Source organism: Oryctolagus cuniculus, chromosome 9 (assembly GCF_964237555.1).
Source record: "Oryctolagus cuniculus chromosome 9, mOryCun1.1, whole genome shotgun sequence".
Taxonomy (NCBI): Eukaryota; Metazoa; Chordata; class Mammalia; order Lagomorpha; family Leporidae; genus Oryctolagus; species Oryctolagus cuniculus.
The window spans coordinates 30303362-30323372 of record NC_091440.1 but is presented as its reverse complement, the minus strand read 5'-3'; the positions used below and the strand labels follow the sequence as shown (position 1 = coordinate 30323372).

Genomic DNA, 20011 nt, shown 5'->3' with positions numbered 1-20011 from the left:
ATAATTTTCATCTCCAAAATTAAACACACTGATAAATTTAATTGTAACACTATTTACAACAGAAAAGTAACCTAAGATTATCTACAAAGTGCACAGAAATGTACCGATTTCCTATGGTACCCTGTGATCCATGACTATGAATGTAGAATGCAACAGGTAGAGAGTAGTCTTTCACATTTCATAAGAGAAATAAAGCCATCCATCATAAAATGCATCTCAAAAAAAAGCAAATATTTCATGAAAAATTGCCAGTTAAAGTATTGCCAAATACATCAAGATAATTGGAAAATATACACAGCAATAATGAAATTTTATCAAACTGGCACATAAAATATAGATAGTACCTATAAATAAAATTTCAAATTCTTTTTGCATTTCAGCTGTTACTATAAATTAATTGTAATAATTAGTTTTGATGTTACTGTGAACTGAAAGTGTCCCATTAAAATTCAGATTTTGCAACTTAATCACCACTGTTATAACGGTAAGAAGTAGGGCTCTAGGAAATGATTAAGACATGAATGTTGGGGATGGCACTGTGGTATAGCAGATAAAACTGTGCCTGCACTGCCAGAATCCAATATGGGAGCAGGTGCTTCACTTCTAATTCAGCTCTCTGCTATGGCCTGGGAAAGCAGTAGAAGATTGACCAAGTCCTTGGGCCCTGCACTCTTGTGGGAGACATGAAGAAACTTCTGGCTCCTGGCTTTGGATTGGTGCAGCTCTAGCCTTTGCGGTCAACTGGGGAGTGAACCAGCAGATGGAAGACCTCTCTCTCTCTCTGTCTCTCTGACTTCCCTTCTTTCTGTAACTGGTATATGATGCTAAAAATATGAAATGAGAGTTTAATGTAATAACTTACAGAGAAAACATATTTGCATTTTTACACCTAGGAATTCCCAGTATCTTATTTCAAAATGATAGTAATGAGAAACTCTGAGTAACAAGTTGGATATTAAATGAACAGGTTTAAAGAGAATAGTTTTATAGCTAGGTCAGGTATTCACATAATTTATTCATAATGTAAACAGTTCCAAAACATTATAATAAAGCAAATGAACATATAAATCAGTTAATACATTCCATGTGTTAACAAATTGCTGTCATAGTTGCTAAACAAAACTTTCCAAAATATATTTTATTGTGTTATGTTTTCTTTCATTTAATATATTGTATACATTAGCTTACTATGCATTGATATAATAACATTTACTATACATTGATAAGCTTACTCCTCATGTAGGATCTCTGTCCTTAATGTGCTGTGCATTGAGATTTAATGCTATAACGAGTACTCAAACAATATATTTCACTTTGTGTTTCTATGGGGGTGCAAACTGTTGAAATCTTTACTTAATGCATACTAAACTGATCTTCTGTAAAAAAAAAAAAAAAAGAAAAAGAAAGAAAGAAATTATCAACTCCCAACTTGACTCTCACTGGGATTAAACATGACAATAGGTCTGATCTGATTTCATCATCATTTAAAAAAAAATCATCTATTATTTTTCACTTTATGTTTCTGTGTGGGAGCAAACTGTTGAAATCCATACTTAATGTATACTAAGCTGATCTTCTGTATATTAAGATAATCGAAAATGAATCTTGATGCGAATGAAAGGGGAGAGGGAGTGGGAAAGGGGAGGGTTGTGGGTGGGAGGGATGGTATGGGGGGAAGCCACTGTAATCCATAAATCGTACTTTGGAAAAGTTAAAAAAAAGAGAAAAAAAAAAGAGATTGCAAAATAAAGCTCTGTTTTTCTTGGTGCAACAACTTAAGTTCCATTTTCATGAAGGAATCATGAGTTTTTAGTTGTGTACGCTGTGTGTCTCTGTGTGTGTGTAAGAGATAAAGCTGAAAAGATTTATTTTAATAATGAAAATCTTTTCTACAATTCTCTGATACTGCAGTGGTGGGAACTTAGAGTGTTATTCATTTGGTAAAGCTCATATAATAAAGTACAAAATAGAAACTTATTGTATACACTAAAGACAACTCAAGAATATAATTGCTCAGGATGGAATTCATGATGTGACAATAAATCTAATTATATGACAAATGTATGGTACAAATTTACCCAAAGAGATGGTAAGAAAAGCTGCTGACAATGCATATGAATAGAAATGTACTGTGCCAGATTCCACAAGTTCAGAAACCACTCTGAATTTTATTGGAAATTTTAAAATGTAATGGAAAGTAGATATCTGATGGTGCAATCAATGATTATCAGTTTTGAAGTGAGAGATTATAAATAAGCAAAGGGGAAAGACATAGTTTACCTAAGGGGTTACAATTTTGTGTTGGAGACATCAGAATGCCCTCAAGTGACTTTATTGCACATATAAATACCTGTATCTGCAAATAGTTGCAAATACACTCATGTATCACAAATGGTATACACTATATTTTCTAGCTCTGTGCACTGAGAGGGTATAGAAGCAAAGACACTCTAATATCAATTGCACGCACAGCATAGAGATCTTGAATTTCCCAGCATCATTTGATACAAGGCATTGGAGACCTTTGGAAAAAATCACTGATCCTAAGCCTCGAAGAGGGAATCTAGATGAACCTGGAAAATCTTGTACTGACATAAGGTGAAAATAAGCTCAATAAAAAAAAAGCAAACAGAAAATGAAGATGGTGATATGTTAAGCAAAAGCAATCCTTAACAGACACACTTGTGAACAAACTAGAAACAATGTAAGCCATCAAATAAACCTTATTGGATTTAACCACTAGTATGAAATCTGTATCCAGGACTGCATCCTGATACAAAAAACAAACAAACAAACAAACAAACAAACAAACATTATGTTCATAAGTAAAACAGAATAGAAATATTTCCTGTGCTAAGGATTTCTACATTATTTATTATTTTTAAGATTTATTTTATTTATCCAAAAGGTGGAATTACACAGAGAGGGTGGGAGAGAGTGAGAGAAATCTTCCATCTGCTGATTCACTCCCCAGATGGGCCAAGACTGGGCAAGGGACAAAGCTTGGAGCCAGGAGATTCTTCCAGGTCTACAATGTGGGTGCAGGAGCCCAAGCACGTGGGCCATCTTCCATTGTTTTCCCAGGCCATTAGCAGGAAGCTGGATTGAGTGCAGGCAGTGGCTTAACCTGCTAAGCCACAGTGCTGCCCAAGAATTCTGAATTATTTAATATTCCTTCCATAACGAGGTGGCACATAACTCCTCATCTCTCAAGTTTGGGCCTATGATACCGACTATCTCCAAAGAGTGTACAATGTGAAGAAAGAAAAAACAGAATAATCAAATTGTAGAAATACTTAAAAAGTTTGTCACTAGGAATAGAAGATTGGAATAGAGGTTAAGATACCACTGGGGTTCCTGAATCCAATATTGGAATCCAACTTCCATCCTGATCCAACCTGCTACTACTGTACACTAGCAGTTAGCAAGAGCTGGGTGGAGCAGTTGATTCCTTGCTACTCATATTGGAGACCTACACCGAGTTCCCAGATTCTGGCTTTGAACTGGACCCACTTTGGCAGTTGTAGTCATTTGAAGAATGAAGCAGTGTGTGAGAGTTCTCTCTATATTCCTCTCTCTCTCTCTCTTTCTCCCCCTCTTCCTCTCCCTCTCCCCCCTTCCCTCTTTTCCTCTCTCCCTTTCAAGTAATCAATAAATAAATATTTCAATCAGGTTTATAATTAGCCTTCATATCATTTTATGTTTTAAATTTTACTAGCACGAATAATTACTATAGAGAAGAAAAACAGAGGTCAAATATGTGTTTGAATGATATGCATAGAAGAGGGAGTGCGGGGAAACTCTGTGGCATAGTAGGTAAATCTACCACCTGCAACATTAGCTTCCTATATAGGCGACAGTTCCTGTCCCAGCTGCTGGACATCAGATCCAGCTCTCTGCTATGGCCTGGGTCCTCTGCCATGCACATGAGAGACCTAGAAAAAGCTCCTGGCTCCTGGCTTCAGCTTGATTAAGCTCTGGCTATTGAGATCATATGAGGAGTGGTCTAGCAAATGGGGGATATCACCTGGTAGCCCTGACTTTCAAATAAATAAATACATCTTTACAAAAGAGGGAAGGGGGAGGAGGGTGGAAGTCTGGTTATAACTCTAGTCCAAATGTAAATATAAACTCATCAAATAAAGAAGCAACCGATAGATGGGAGAAAATATTTGCAAACTACATACACACACACATATGAAAAACAACAAAAGTCCAGGATATATAAAGAATTCATGAAACTCAACAACAAAACAAGCAATCCAGTTAAAAATGGGCTATGGAAAAGAACAAGCATTATTCAAAGGATGAAATACAAATGGTCAACAGACACATGAACAAATAAATGCTCAGAAAAATAGTCATCGGTAAAATAGAAATAAAAATCACAGTGAAGTGTTTACCTCATTGTATTTAAAATGGCCACCATCCAAAAACAGAAAAATAATAAATACTAACAAGCATGTAAGGAAAAAGGTATCATATTTCACTACTGGTAGGAATGTAACTTAGAACAACCATTATGGATTACAGTGTGGAGATTCCTCAGAAAAATGAAAACAGATCTACAATATGACCCAGTTCTTCATATCTGGAGAATTTATCCAAAGGAAATAAAATCGGCATATTAAAGAGTTATCTGTATCATCATGTAATAGCAGATCAACTCACAATAGCGAAGGTATGAAATCAACCCAGATGCCCATCAACATAGGCCTGGATTAATAAATTATTGTGGTACACTCTATAGAATACTAAAAGATGTTAAAAAAATCATTCTCTCCCTTTTTTATTCTATCAGTAAGTATTTGCAGACACTAGTCTTGTTTATGTGATCCCTTTGGCCCTTAGTCCCATCATTATGATCAATTGTGAACAGAAATTGATCACTGGGACTAGTGAGATGGCATTGGTCCATGCCACCTTGATGGGATTAAATTGGAATCCCCTGGTATGTTTCTAACTCTACCATTTAGGGCAAGTCAGCTTGAGCGTGTCCCAAATTGCACATCTCTTCCCTCTCTTATTCCCACTCTTATATTTAACAGTGATCACTTTTCATTTAAGTTTCAACACTTAAGAAAAACTGTGTATTGATTACAGTATTCAACGAAAAGTATTAAGTAAAACAAACAAACAAAATACTAAGAGGGATAACGTATTAAGTTGTTCATCAACAGTCAGGGCAAGGGCTGATCAAGTCACCGTTTCTCATAGTGTTCATTACACTTTAACAGGTTTCCTTTTTGGTGCTCAGTTAGTTGTCACCGATCAGGGAGAACATATGATATTTGTCCCTTTGGGACTGGCTTATTTCACTCGGCATAATATTTTCCAAATTCCTAACAGGGATCACTTTTCAGTTAAAATTTAAACACCTAAGAATAATTGTGTGTTAATTACAGAGAGAACGATCCAACATGGGAAGCAAGATACACAGCAGACTCATAGAATGGCAGATGTCCTAAACAGCACTCTGGCCTCAGAATCAGCCATTAAGGCATGCGGATCTGGCTGAAAAGCCCATGAGAGTATTTCAGGCATGGAAAGCCAAGACACTCTGGGGAAGAAAAAAAAGAAAATGACCTAAATGAAAGATCTCTGTGAGTGAGATCCCAGTGGAAAGAACAGGTCATCAAAAAAGGAGGTACCTTTCTCTGAAGGGAGGAGAGAACTTCCACTCTGACTACCACCTTGTCTGAATATCATCAGAGTCTGTGAACTCAAAAGGCTTCCATAGCCTTGGCAACTCATGACAAGAGCCTAGGGTGATTACTGAGGCCATAAACAAGAGTGTCAATTTGTTAAGTCAACAACAGGAGTCACTGTGCGCTTGCTCCTCATGTAGGATCTCTGTCCTTAGTGTGCTGTACATTGTGATTTAATGCTATAACTAGTACTCAAACAGTATTTTTCACTTTGTGTTTCTGTGTGGGTGCAAACTGTTGAAATCTTTACTTAATATATGCTAAACTGATCTTCTGTATATAAAGAGAATTGAAAATGAATCTTGATGTGAATGGAAGGGGAGAGGGAGTGGGAAAGGAGAGGGTTGGGGGTGGGAGGGAAGTTATGGGGGGGAAGCCATTGTAATCCATAAGCTGTACTTTGGAAATTTATATTCATTAAATAAAAGTAAATAAAAGTTAAAAAAATAAAAAAAAAACAGTATGGAATCCAGTCTTTCACACAAAATGGATGCAACTGGAGACTGTTGTGCTTAGTGAAGTAAGACAGTCTTCAAAGGGCACATACCATATGCTTTCCCTTATCTGTGGTAACTAATAAACAGTGCAAAAAGATATAATGTATATGAACAAAACTGACATTTTGAGATTTGATTATTATTTATAGCCTTTATCTGTACTCTTGAGGAACACTGGTTTTTCTACTTACTACTTGTTAATCTTTTATTTAGTGCAGGGTTAAATGTGTGACTATAAAGTAAATTGAAAATATGTTATTGTAAAAAATGAAAAGAAAAAGAAGAAAAGAGGGAGAAAAGAGGGTGAAATGAGGAGGGAGGGACGGCAAGATGGGAAGTATGATTATGCTCTCAAAATTGTATCTACAAATACATCCAATTTGTTCCCTTTATATAAATAAAAAATTAAAGAAATATTATTTCTTCTTAAATAATATTTCTCTTTCTGTAATTTTTATTACATTTTCAATCTTAATTTTGGAAATGCAAAACTGCTAAATAAAGTAAGTTTTCCATTTTCGGATTGATGAATTGTAATAACTTTAGAGAATTAGTCTATTTTATCTAAAAGGAAAGCAACTATCAGTCCTTCTTCTTTTTTTTTTCTTTTTTTTTCTTTCTTTTTTTTTTTTTTTTTTTTTTTTTTTGACAAGCAGAGTTAGACAGAGAGAGACAGAGAAAGGTCTTCCTTTCCATTGGTTCACCCCCCAAATGGCCGCCAGGGCCGGCCCGCTACAGCCGGCGCACTGCACTGATCTGAAGCCAGGAGACAGGTGCTTCTCCTGGTCTCCCAAGAGGGTGCAGGGCCCAAGCACTTGGGCCATCCTCCACTGCCTTCCCGGGCCACAGCAGAGAGCTGGACTGGAAGAGGAGCAACCGGGACAGAATCCGGCGCCCCAACCGGGATTCGAACCCCAGATGCTGGCGCCACAGGTGAATTAGCCATGTGAGCTGTGGCACCAGCCTATCAGTCTCTTTGAGAAGCAAAAAGCACACATACACTCATATACAAACAGTCTCTGAATTTGCGCAATATTAGATATGATAATGACAATCCCATTTACTTTGGCTGTTTTGTTCATTAATAACAAACTATTGAACTGCTATTAAAAATAAAATACTTCCTTTAAATCTTGTACTTCCTTCATAATTGTTGTGTAAGGCTATTATCATGTAAATTTCATAACATATCAAGAAAACGAATACATAAGGACACATCAGATAGTGCTTATTTTTATTGTACTGGCATGCGCCTGAATCTAATGAAACTAGATTACATCTTGACTGAACATATTTTTGCAATAGCCCATTAGAAAGTTTGAAATATCAGCTAATTTGTGGCTTTACTCTTGATTATTTCTTTTTTTAAAAAGATTTATTTATTTATTTAAAAGTCAGAGTTACACAGAGAGAGAAGGAAAGGCAGAGGGAGAGAGGTCTTCCATCTGTTGGTTCACCCCAATTGTCCACAACGACCAGAGCTGCGCTGATCTGAAGCCAGGAGTCAGGAGTTTTCCCTGGGTCTCCCCTGTGTTTGCAGGGGCCCAAAGACCTGGGCCATTTTCTATTGCACTTTCAGGCCACAGCAAGGAGCTGGATCAGAAGTGGAGCAGCCTGGACTTGAACCAGTGCTACATGGAATGCTGGCACTGCAGGTGGCAGCCTCACATGCTACGCCACAGTGCTAGCCCTGATTATTTCTAAGTATAAAGTTCTATTTCCTAAAGTTTCCTTATGCATAACATATTTTGACTTTTATATATTTCTACATCCATTATGCTCTTTTATATATAAAATTTCTATTTGTTTAATGTAGATGCATAATTATCTCATTTAAAAAGTTTCTGCTCTGAATGAGTGTGATAATCCAAATCAACTTGTCTCACGATTTCAGCACTTATTTAAATTTGTCAAGTGGTACATACTCCATTAATTCAGAAACTTACTTTGTTGATTTGATTGCCTATCTTGTTGGTACAGCTGCTTGTTTTCACAATCCAGTTGCATATTAAGGTATTAGAGTCTATAGTTACATGCCCAATCTTGTTTATTTGTCATGACTCTCAGCTTTAATAATTGAAGTCATTAGTGTTTGGAAATTTGCATTTTGTAAACACTGTGATCCATTGACCAAACTGTGTGTTGGTACACTAATTACTAGTATTTGAAATGTTTTAATGAAACAGGTAATATTATAGTGTGGAATGTCATTTTTAAAGCATATTCTTTGCAATGCAAATATAAAAATCAGAAGAATACATATTCCTCTAAGTACGTGTATGTGTGTGTGTATATATATACACATTTTTTCTTAGCTTTAGCTTTATTAAAACAAATTTTTTTTTATTTTTTTATTTTTTAATTCTTTATTTTTTTATATTTTATTATTTCTTTTTTTAACTTTTATTTAATGAATATAAATTTCCAGAGTACAGCTTATGGATTACAATGGCTTCCCCCCATAACGTCCCTCCCACCCGCAACCCTTCCCTTTCCCACTCCCTCTCCCCTTCCATTCACATCAAGATTCATTTTTGATTCTCTTTATATACAGAAGATCAGTTTAGCATACATTAAGTAAAGATTTCAACAGTTTGCTCCCACACAGAAACATAAAGTGAAAAATACTGTTTGAGTACTAGTTATAGCATTAAATCACAATGTACAGCACACTAAGGACAGAGATCCTACATGAGGTGTAAGTGCACAGTGATTCCTGTTGTTGACTTAACAAATTGACACTCTTGTTTATGGCCTCAGTAATCACCCTAGGCTCTTGTCATGAGCTGCCAAGGCTATGGAAGCTCCCTGAGTTCACCGACTCTGATAATTTTTAGACAAGGCCATGGTCAAAGTGGAAGTTCTTTCCTCCCTTCAGAGAAAGGTACCTCCTTCTTTGATGACCTGTTCTTTCCACTGGGATCTCACTCGCGGAGATCTTTCATTTAGGTGTTTTTTTTTTGTTTGTTTGTTTGTTTTTTTTTTTTTTTTTCAGAGTGCATTGGCTTTCCATGCCTGAAATACTTTCATGGGCATTTCAGCCGGATCCGCATGCCTTAAGGGCTGATTCTGAGGCCAGAGTGCTGTTTAGGACATCTGCCATTCTATGGGTCTGCTGTGTATCTCACTTCCCATGTTGGATCATTTACTCCCTTTTTGATTCTATCAGCTAGTAATTGCAGACACTATTCTTGCTTCTGTGATCCCTTTGGTTCTTAGTCCTATCATTATGATCAATTGTGAACAGAAATTGATCACTGGGACTAGTGAGATGGCATTGGTACATGCAACCTTGATGGGATGCTGGAGAGGATGTGGGGAAAAAGGGACACTAACCCACTGTTGGTGGGAATGCAAATTGGTTAAGCCACTATGGAAGTCAGTTTGGAGAAGTTTGGAGATTCCTCAAAACCTGAATATAACCCTACCATTCAACCCAGCCATCCCACTCCTTGGAATTTACCCAAAGGAAATTAAATTGGCAAACAAACAAGCTGTCTGCACATTAATGTTTATTGCAGCTCAATTCACAATAGCTAAGACCTGGAACCAACCCAAATGCCCCTCAACAATAGACTGGATAAAGAAATTATGGGAGGTGTACTCTATAGAATACTATACAGCAGTCAAAAACAATGAAACCCGGTCATTTGCAACAAGATGGAGGAATGTGGAAAACATCATGCTGAGTGAATTAAGCCAGTCCCAAAGGGACAAATATCATATGTTCTCCCTGATCGATGACAACTAACTGAGCACCAAAGGGGAAACTTGTTGAAATGAAATGGACACTATGAGAAACAGTGACTTGATAGCTCTTGTCCTGACGGTTGATGTACAATGTAATACTTTATCCATTTTAGTATTTTTTTTTGTTCTAGTACCATTGGTTGAACTCTGTAATTAACACACAATTATTCTTAGGTGTTTAAATTTTAACTGAAAAGTGATCCCTGTTAGGAATTTGAAAAACATTATGCTGAGTGAAATAAGCCAATCCCAAAGGGACAAAAACCACTTGTTCTCCTTGATAGGTGAGAACTAACTGAGCATCAAAAAGGAAACCTGTTAAAGTGAAATGAACACTATGAGAAATGGTGACTTGATCAGCCCTCACCCTGACTGTTGATGAGCAACTTGATATGCTATCCCTCTTAGTATTTTTTTTGTTTGTTCTACTTAATACTTTTGGTTGAATACTGTAATCAATGCACAGTTATTCTTAAGTTTTGAAACTTAACTGAAAAGTGATCACTGCTAAATATAAGAGTGGGAATAAGAGAGGGAAGAGATGTGCAATTTGGGACATGCTCAAGCTGACTTACCTCAAACGGTAGCGTTAGAAGCATACCAGGGGATTCCAATACAAATAATTTTTTTAAGATTTACTTACTCATTTGAAAGTCAGAGTTACACAGAGAGGAGAGGTATAGAAAAACAGAGAGAGAGAGGCCAGTGCTGCGGCTCACTTGGCTAATCCTCTGCCTGCGGTGCCAGCACCCCGTGTTCTAGTCCCGGTTGGGGCGCCAGATTCTGTCCCAGTTGCTCCTCTTCCAGGCCAGCTCTCTGCTGTGGCCTGGAAGTGCAGTGAAGGATGGCCCAAGTCCTTGGGCCCTGCAACAATATGGGAGACCAGGAGGAAGCAACTGGCTCCTGGCTTCGGATAGGTACAGCGTTACAGCTATAGCGGTCATTTTCGGGATGAACCAATGGAAAGTAATACCTTTCTCTCTGTCTTTCTCTCTCACTGTCTAACTCTGCCTGTCAAGAAAAAAAATTTAAAAAAAAAGAAAGAGAGAGAGAGAGAAAGAGAGAGAGAGAGAGACATAAAGGTCTTCCATCCAATGGTTCACTCCCCAGATGGCTGCAATGGCTGGAGCTGCACTGGTCCAAAGCCAGGAGCCAGGAGCTTCTTCTGGGTCTCCTACTTGGGTACAGGGGCGTAAGGACTTGGGCCATCTTCTACTGCTTTCCCAGGCCACAGCAGAGAACTGGATCGGAAGAGGAGCAGCCGGGCCTCGAACCGGCGTCCATATGGGATGCTGGCCCTTCAAGTCAGGGCGTTAACTCTTGGGGCCAAAGCATTGGCCACAAAACAAACCTTTTTTAAACAAAGTGATCAATTTTCACTTTTTTACCCCAAATATTTATTTGGGACAAAGCATGACATTTGAAATATTTTTCTGAAACAGCCCATTTTAACATAATAGAATGTGTTCCTCAATGTCTTATAACATGTAATAAAATCATCAGAAAGGTTGGTTAACTATTTTCAGTTTTACAAGATGAGTATTCACCATGAAAAGTTAGCAATCATTTCTCATACATAAAATTTAATTTAATTGTAAATACAAGGGTAGAAAATTACTCAAAGTATACTTTTAAATTTGAACCGTGGTTCCTTTATGAAATAAGATTTTTAAATTCATATTTTTATTTAAATTGAGAAATTGATATGGAGAAAGAGCGAGACAAGACGCTGGTGGGCGTGGAGGGGAGAGAGAACACCCCAATGCCAGTTAACTCAACAAATGGCCATAAGGCCAGAGCTGGGCTGGGCTGAAGCTGGGAGTTAGGAACTCAACCCTGGGCACATGGCGAAGACAAACTCATTTAGCCATCACCTCCTGTTCCCAAAGTCTGGAATCAGGAGCCAGAGCAAAGACCTGAACCCAGATATTTTGATATGTGATGTAGACATCCTAACTGGTAGGCCAAATACACACCCTCATGATGTTTCAGTATTTTGACAAACATTAATTTCTCTTATTCAAATATATATTTGATTTACTTGAAAACATATTGAAATTATTGATAATTTTTTAAAATAACATTATACTTGCTATTGCAAAACAATATAAGCTGATAATTTGATTTTTTAAAAAAGATCAATACTACCAATAATGTACAGAATTTTATTCTAAAACAAATAACTTATATCTCATTACTGTCTCTTTTATACTATGTATTCCTTATTCATACATCCAATCATTTAGCTAACTAGTTGTATTTTTACTCCCTATACTTCTTGGTGTTAAAACATAAAATAGGAATATTTTAGCTTTACTAGAAAAGAAGAATTTTGATAAATGTTATCAGATAAAATGATAAATTTCCGTATTTAGTGTGATAAAACATGGAGAACATATTTAACATTTATTTTGTCCTGAATAGATTTGATGTTCTATTTTAATGTTTGTAGCATATAAAAATAGGAGCCAGCGCTTTGGCATAGCGGATAAGGACTCCACCTGCAGTGCCAGCATCCCATATGGGCGCTGGTTTGAGTCCTGGCTGCTCTGCGTCTGATCCAGCTCTCTGCTATGCCCTGGGAAAGCAGTGGGAGATGGCCCAAGTCCTTGGGCCCCAGGACCTGCATGGGAGACCCAGAAGAAACTTTTGACCCCTGGCTTCCGATTGGCTCAGCTCCAGGCATTGTAGCCACTTGGGGAGTGAACCAGTGGATGGAAGACCTTTCTCTCTCTCTCTCTTTCTATGCCTCTCCTTCTCTCTGTGTAATTCTGATTTTCAAAAAAATAAGTAAATCTAAAAAAATTTTAAAAATGTATTTTTAGTTTGATAACTGAGAAAGATAAGAAGACAGTCAATTCTAATACAGAAAAGGAAAGGGTTGTACTTCAGGTTTTTGAGAGGACTGTAGAAGACGTGTGATTTAATTTGGTTCTTTAAGTCATTTCTGAATAGAAAAGATTCAGAATTCCACACATAATTCAGAAATGAATATAAAAAATCATTGAATTCTTGACACAAATGGAACCTGGAGATTATTTTCTCCTAATAATTAGAAATGCATAGCTACTTGAAAGATACTAAATCTTTTCTTTAGATTTTTCAGAAAATGTGTCACAGGGCAAATTCTTGTTTTGACAGTTGGCGGGATCAAGAGGTAGACAGAGAAATGCATACCGGGTTGCAGATCCAGAAGAAGAAAGCTTCACAAGAACCAGCCCCAGAGTAGGAAATTTGATCAGTAATTCATGAATGTGGGGGTTGGGGGAATATATCTGGGAACTGGGAATCAGGTAGCCCAGTGCTCAAGGGACATATCCATTCTTTCGTGAATCTTACCTTCAGGAGTTCTACCAGGCTCTGAGAAAAATTGCCTGTTACTCTCACAAGCAAAGAACACAATCCTGAAATATTGTCAAAGCATTCTATTATTTTAACAAAATTTGGTCTCATGAAAAACATATTGGAAATTACCAGAAACTAACTGATGGGGAGAAAGGCAATTTCCCAAGTCCAGCCTTCCCTAGCCTTCTTTATGAGGGAATATACATAATTCCAGGTCCTGGTTGCTTCTATGTAGGAGATTGGAAATACCCAACCTCAGCCTATTCCAGACATCTTTTCTCATCTAAGGCTGGGGAAAACTGTGAAGCACTAGTGAAATTCACACTTGGAGAATGGGGAGGGAAAGACTGACAATAGGCCTGAGACTAACTGTGAGACTATTACACTGCTGATCCACATATGTCCTATCATCAGGTTATGAAAGTCCTGTTAGCTGCAACTCTGTTTTGTTCTTCTCTTTCCACTATATATAGATATAGATATAGATAGATAGATATAAAATGACTGTCCTCTAGCAAAACATTAGAAGTCATTCTACAAAGGCATTACAGTTTGCAGATATAACAAATGTAAGATTTGGAGGTGATAGCAATGTTGTAATTATTATACTAGAAATTTAAAGTAACTATGATTAATATGCTATGGTTTAACAGAAAATGTAGATAACATATAAGAACAGAAGTGTATTGTAAGTATAGAGAAAGAAATTCTCAGAAAAAATCAGAGAGGCACTATAGATTGAAAAAACTGTAACAGAAAAATAATGTTTTAGAGACTCTTTAGTAGACTTTGTATGGCTTAAAGAGAATATCTGATTTCAAGGATGTCAACAGACATCTGCGAATTGAAAAGCAAATTGAAAATAAGGGAAATTAGATTATACTATGCATGAATATTGGGGCAATTATAGATGGTAGCATGTACTTTTAATTGGAATACCAGAAGTAGAAGAAAGAAAGTAAAAGAGGAAATATTTTGAGAAACAACAGAGAAGTTCCCCAAATTAATATCTGACACAAAAATATAGATACTTGAGACTCAGAACATTAAATAGAATAATTTTTTAAAATAGCAAAAACCACCACAACCAACACAGCATATACAAACTATAGAAAATCAAATATAAAGACAAAATCTTAAAAGGAGACAAAAGAAAACTAAAAGTTCACCCTTAGAAGAGCTAAGATAATAGTACATATAACTTCTGCCCAGAAATAATTCAATAAAGAAATTGAATAAATGTTTATTTAAAGTGTTGAAACAGAAAAAAATCCCTACTAGAATAACCTACAAATTGGTCCCCTCAAAAGTAAACCTTCGAGATTGAAAGACAATTAATAACCTTTTTTTTTTCAGGCAAACATTGAGGGAAATTGTTTCCAGGAGACCTGCCTTGCAAGAAATACAACAAATTTTTCAGAAAAGGACTATTATATGACGTAGGTTAGAATTGAGAGCCCCATAAAGAAATAAGAACATTGAATGAAACAATATTTGAAAACAAAATGACAACTATTGTTTTTATTATTCTTATTCAACCAGCATGTATATGTCTATATCCTCAAACATTTATCATTTTTTGGTGTATAGTATAATTTTACAGGGCACATTGTAATAGTGATTGACTATAGGGACTGTTATACAGCAAATCTCTAAAACATATTCATCTAGCAAAGCAGAAACTTTATGCTCATGGAACACAACTCCAACGATTTGCCACTCCAATACTCTGGCAAGGACTAATGGATTATCTGCTCCTGTGCATTTTTCTAGTTGAGATACTAAATATATGTGGGATTACATAATCCTTGTCCTTATCTGTATCATTTATGATGTTGCAACTGGCAAAATTCCCCTCCTTTAATGGTTGGATGATAATCCATTGAATATCGTGATGTGGGAGGTCAACTTCAGGAATATCAGGTTTGGATTCCGATGACAGTAGAATTGTATCTCTTTAATCTCTCAGAGGCAGTTGAGTACACACAGAGTTGTTGCGTTTAGATAAGCTCCCAACTTCTTATATATGCTTACATACAATAGTGGCAGGCACCAAAATGTTACATAGAAGAGTTGTATAAGCTGCTGGCCTTGGCGACTAGCAGAAATGTATCAGCATCTGGGTGAAGGATCCAGGTTGACTTCATTTTCCCAACACTCCATCCTGTAAAAGTGTTCCTTGCTTCATAATCATCCTCATCAACTCCTAAATGGACTGTCTCAAAACATCATAGCAGGTGGTCAAGTATCTCTCCTCTTTTGTACCTTTTAATATGGTCTAACTTCAACATATAATCCTTGGGGGAAACTCGAACTATATCAAGATCATATCACCATGTGTTTCTTTTCTGCACTGGCAATTTCATCAGCATGTTTTTGTGTGTCTGTTAATGAGGAAAGCTATCAGGGAATACATAGAGGTTGTGGATTCAAACTCTAATCCATTTAAATTCCTATCTTGGACAAGCTTTTTAACATCTAAAATATGATTTCAACATCTTTAATGTGTAATATAACTCCAAGTTTACAAGCTTTCTGTGAAAACTTGATGAAAAAATATATGTAAAGAGTTTAGTGTAATGTCTTGATAACAATATACAATAAATGTTTATTTTATGTTACTTTACATCAAAGAGCCACAATTAGTTTTGTGACTGCAAGGACAAATGACATCAATTTTGTCGTTTTCTTCACTAGAGACATTTAATTTCTCAAATTGACAACTATCAGTCTTTATGCTGAATCCACTTGATGTGCAACTGCCAATATAAGCATATTTAACAGGCTGGATTGGGGGGGAGTAAGAGTGAGAGTAAGAGTGAGAAAGAGATACAGAGAAAGAGAGAGACCTATTAGTTCATTTATCCAGTGCAGCTCCAGCTGTTGTGGTCATCTAGAGTGTGAACCAACGGATGGAAGACCTCTTTCTCTTTCTCTGCCTCTCTGTAAATATGCCTTTCAAATAAAATAAATAAATCTTAAAAAGATGTATATACATACATTTGCAAACTATATAATACTTTGAAATTCGTTCATACAAGTTAATTAATTAACATGTCCATCAGCTCTTATTTCTGTCTGGAGAGCTTTCTCTTCTTTATTTACATAGCCTTCATTTTATGTCTTCTTGGAGCACCTCTGAATCTAATACACACATTCAAATATTCTAATTGTAATCAATGTATTAGCATCATTTATTAAATAATTGCATTTCCTGATTTAAATTTTATTATTTTATTAAAGAGGTACAAATAGGGAGAGGGAAGCTATACAGCTATAATCAGAAAATGGACACATCAATCATAGTCAGGACCTGGGAACCTAACAATCTCCAAAGGAGATGACACTTAATCTCTTATGCTTCACATTGGTGAGAAGTTGGAGTTGTGAGCAGGACCTAGGAATTTAACTTAAGCACTCCAGTATGAATGTGGCTTCTTAACTGCTAGACCAAACCCTCAACCCTGTTTTTTTTTTTTTTTTTTTTTTTTTTTGTTTTTGTGTATGAATCCCATGGATGCACAGGATATGTTTTAGTTTTGTTGTTGACATTGTAAAAGTTGATTGATGGAAGAATAAAAAATTTCAAAGCAATAATTACCCACCCTTAGCTTGCATACAAATGTGTATGAGTTATTCTTTAGCCTATCCCATACCTGGAAACATACAAAGTTTCATCTAGTAGCCTCATCATTACATTTACCTTAATGTGTAAACAAGCTCAATAATCTTGTGCTAAGGGTGATAATAAAATTTAAAAAATGCTCAGATATGAACTAATTCATAGCAATCCTTCTCGGACGTTCTCCAGGAGAAAAGCAAGTTCACAAAAACATGTCCTATATTCTTTTCTAAGAAAATATCTGGATATTTTTAAAGCTTAAGACATCAATTTTTATCTTCTCTAAAGAAAATTATTGTCAGCAGATAGAACCTAAAATGGGTGAGGTACTAAAAGAGCTTTATGATTATAAGCACATGTTATCCTTGGTCAGGAATAAGACAATATAGGTACTGATCTATAATTTGGTGTGTCTATTTTTCATGTCAAATTTTTGTAAAAGGATTTTAGAGCAAATTGTCTGAACATAATTAACACACTGGTAGCCATCGTTACTTGCACATCTCGTGCCACAAGTGTCACTGGTTTCCTTTGTGTTCTTTGAAAAACATAAATGTTTTTTAGAAGAACTTAAATGTTCTTCTATAAAATAAATGTTCAGGTTACAAAGATCAGGGCTTCTTTGCTACATCACTGTTATAATATGTTTTCTTTAACAATTACAAAAAGTTTCTTTCCACTATGCAGTTGGAACAAAGTCAAAATGTGTTAATAATGGCCTGTAGCTCTAAATTCCAGAACCAAGGTTACTTACAAAAACTTAAAGGTCATCTCCTCCAACCACAGAAATCACTTCTACTACAGTTTGTATCCAATACCCATCTGTTACACAAATAATTACCAAAGTCAGAAAAGTGATTTTTATCGCTTGACTGAATCCATTATCTTTTGTGATCATGCCCTTGACATTGTAGATGGTGGAGTTGTATCATTCAGTTCTTTTTCAGGAAGACTGCTTTTCTTTACATTTTTTAAGATTATTTTTTGTGCCAGCATTGTGGCATAGCAAGTTAAGCCTCCACCTGTGATGACAGCTTCCCATATGGGTGCTTGTTAGAGTTCTTGCTGCTCCACTTCCAATTCAACTCTCTGCTAGTGGCCTGAGAAAAGTGTCAGAAGATGGTCCAAGTGTTTGTGTCCTTTTACTTATGAGAGAAAAGAAGCTTTAGGTTCCTGGCTTAAGCCAAGCCCAGCCCCAGAAGTTGTTGCCATTTGGGTTGTGAACCAGCAAGTTGAAAATCTCTCTTTTTGTCTCTTCTCTTTCTGTGAATCTGCCTTGCAAATAAATAAAAAAATAAATCTTTCCTAAAAATTATTTTTCAATATTGAGAATAAAAATAGTGTTTAGACTTTAACTTTAGATAGTAGAGTTGTTGTAGATGAATGGTCTTCCTCATTATTAAATTTAAATGTACCTAGATATCAGATCTAATATTTTGCTTCATAAATAATCTCAGTATACATGCCAGTTTGTTCTTTTCTAGTGGTGTTTGCCTGTTTTCTCATTAATTATTTTTGTCTAGTGGAACATGTCATTTATGCATTCATTTAACAAGAAGATAGAAAGAATGGGAGGAAGGGAAAGGAAGGAGAGAGAGAATGAATGAAATATTTGTTTGTGACACCCAAGCCCACAATGCCAGGGCTGAGCTGGATTGGTGCTGAACTGGGACAAAGCTGGGAGTTAGGAATACAATCTAGATCTCTCACACGGAGGGTAGGGACCCTGCTACTTGAGCTATCACTGCTGTCTCTCACGGTCACAGAAAGCAGGGTTCAGGAACCAGAACTGGGACTCAAACTCAAAAGTAATCTCATGTGGCACATGAACTTCTTAACTCTTGGATTAACTGTTTTGTTAAATGGCTACTATGGATTATTTAATTTTTAAAAAGACAAACATCAGGGGATAGCACCCTACAAAAGAATATGAACTCAATACTCACAATGGGAGACAATTGTTTATCAACATACATATTAACTTTTTTTTTTTTTTGACAGGCAGAGTGGACAGTGAAAGAGAGAGAGAGAGAGAGAGAGAGAGAGAGAGAGAGAGAGAGAAAGCTCTTCCTTTTCCATTGGTTCACCCCGCAATGGCCGCTGCACTCCCAGGCCACAGCAGAGAGCTGGACTGGAAGAGAAGCAACTGGGATAGAATCCGGCACCCAGACGGGGACTAGAACCCGGGGTATAGGCACCGCAGGTGGAGGATTAGTCTATTGAGCCACGGCGCCAGCCTGATATACTTATTACCTTAATGTCTCTCTCATGTTCCTTTAATTGTTATTATTTATTTGGCTATCTCCCATCTCTGAGATATCATTATAGTCACCTGGAGCATGTCAAGGTGGAGAAAACATGTGTGATTCCTGATTTTTCATTTTGTTGTATGAGTGGAGAGAGTAGAAATCAACATGTGAATTAATGTCAGTTATTTCACATATTGGTAAACATTATGAAGAAATAAACCATGAACACATGCTGGAAAGAAATGAGCATGTTAATATTGTTCAATGATTATAGAAAGTGCCTTTAAGAAGAACCATCACAGAGTGGCCTTGGATTAATCTAGAACTGTTAGATAAGTCTGAAAGTGCAATTTAAAGAGGGTACAAGGGCAGAAATCTCTAAGTGAAATCATTCTAACTTTAATGGAAATACTAGACTTTTGAAAGGGACTTTTATAATTTTATAAATTTAAACTAGTCCACACTGATGTAAAATAGAGACAGAAGTCATAGTAGATTCATATGTAAGTGTTACAGTGGCTCAGATGAAGATGGTAGCATGGAGTAGAGTGAAGTGATACAGCATGTACTATTACTTAGCAATAGAAAAGAGCTTTGTGGATAGACTAAGCAGAAAGAACAGAGACATAAAATAGGAAATATCTAAACAAATAAAACCATAATTGTACTATTCAAAATAACCATCTGGTTCACTAAATATTCACTTAATTCTAGTGTTTCTTAAAATGAGACAAACAACCCTATGTTTTTAAGGTTTCAATGAAAAGACCCAACTTCTAACTAATTATTGAAGTCAGACTGAAAGAGGTATTTTTAATCATCTTAAGACAGTGCTGGGAA

At 36.3% G+C, this 20011-nt stretch overlaps 1 pseudogene; it reads left to right on the top strand.

Moving 5' to 3' along the window:
* The first annotated feature begins 11799 nt into the window (after positions 1-11799).
* LOC100346626 (hydroxyacyl-thioester dehydratase type 2, mitochondrial-like) overlaps positions 11800-20011 on the top strand; it is a 98471-nt pseudogene continuing 90259 nt past the window's right edge.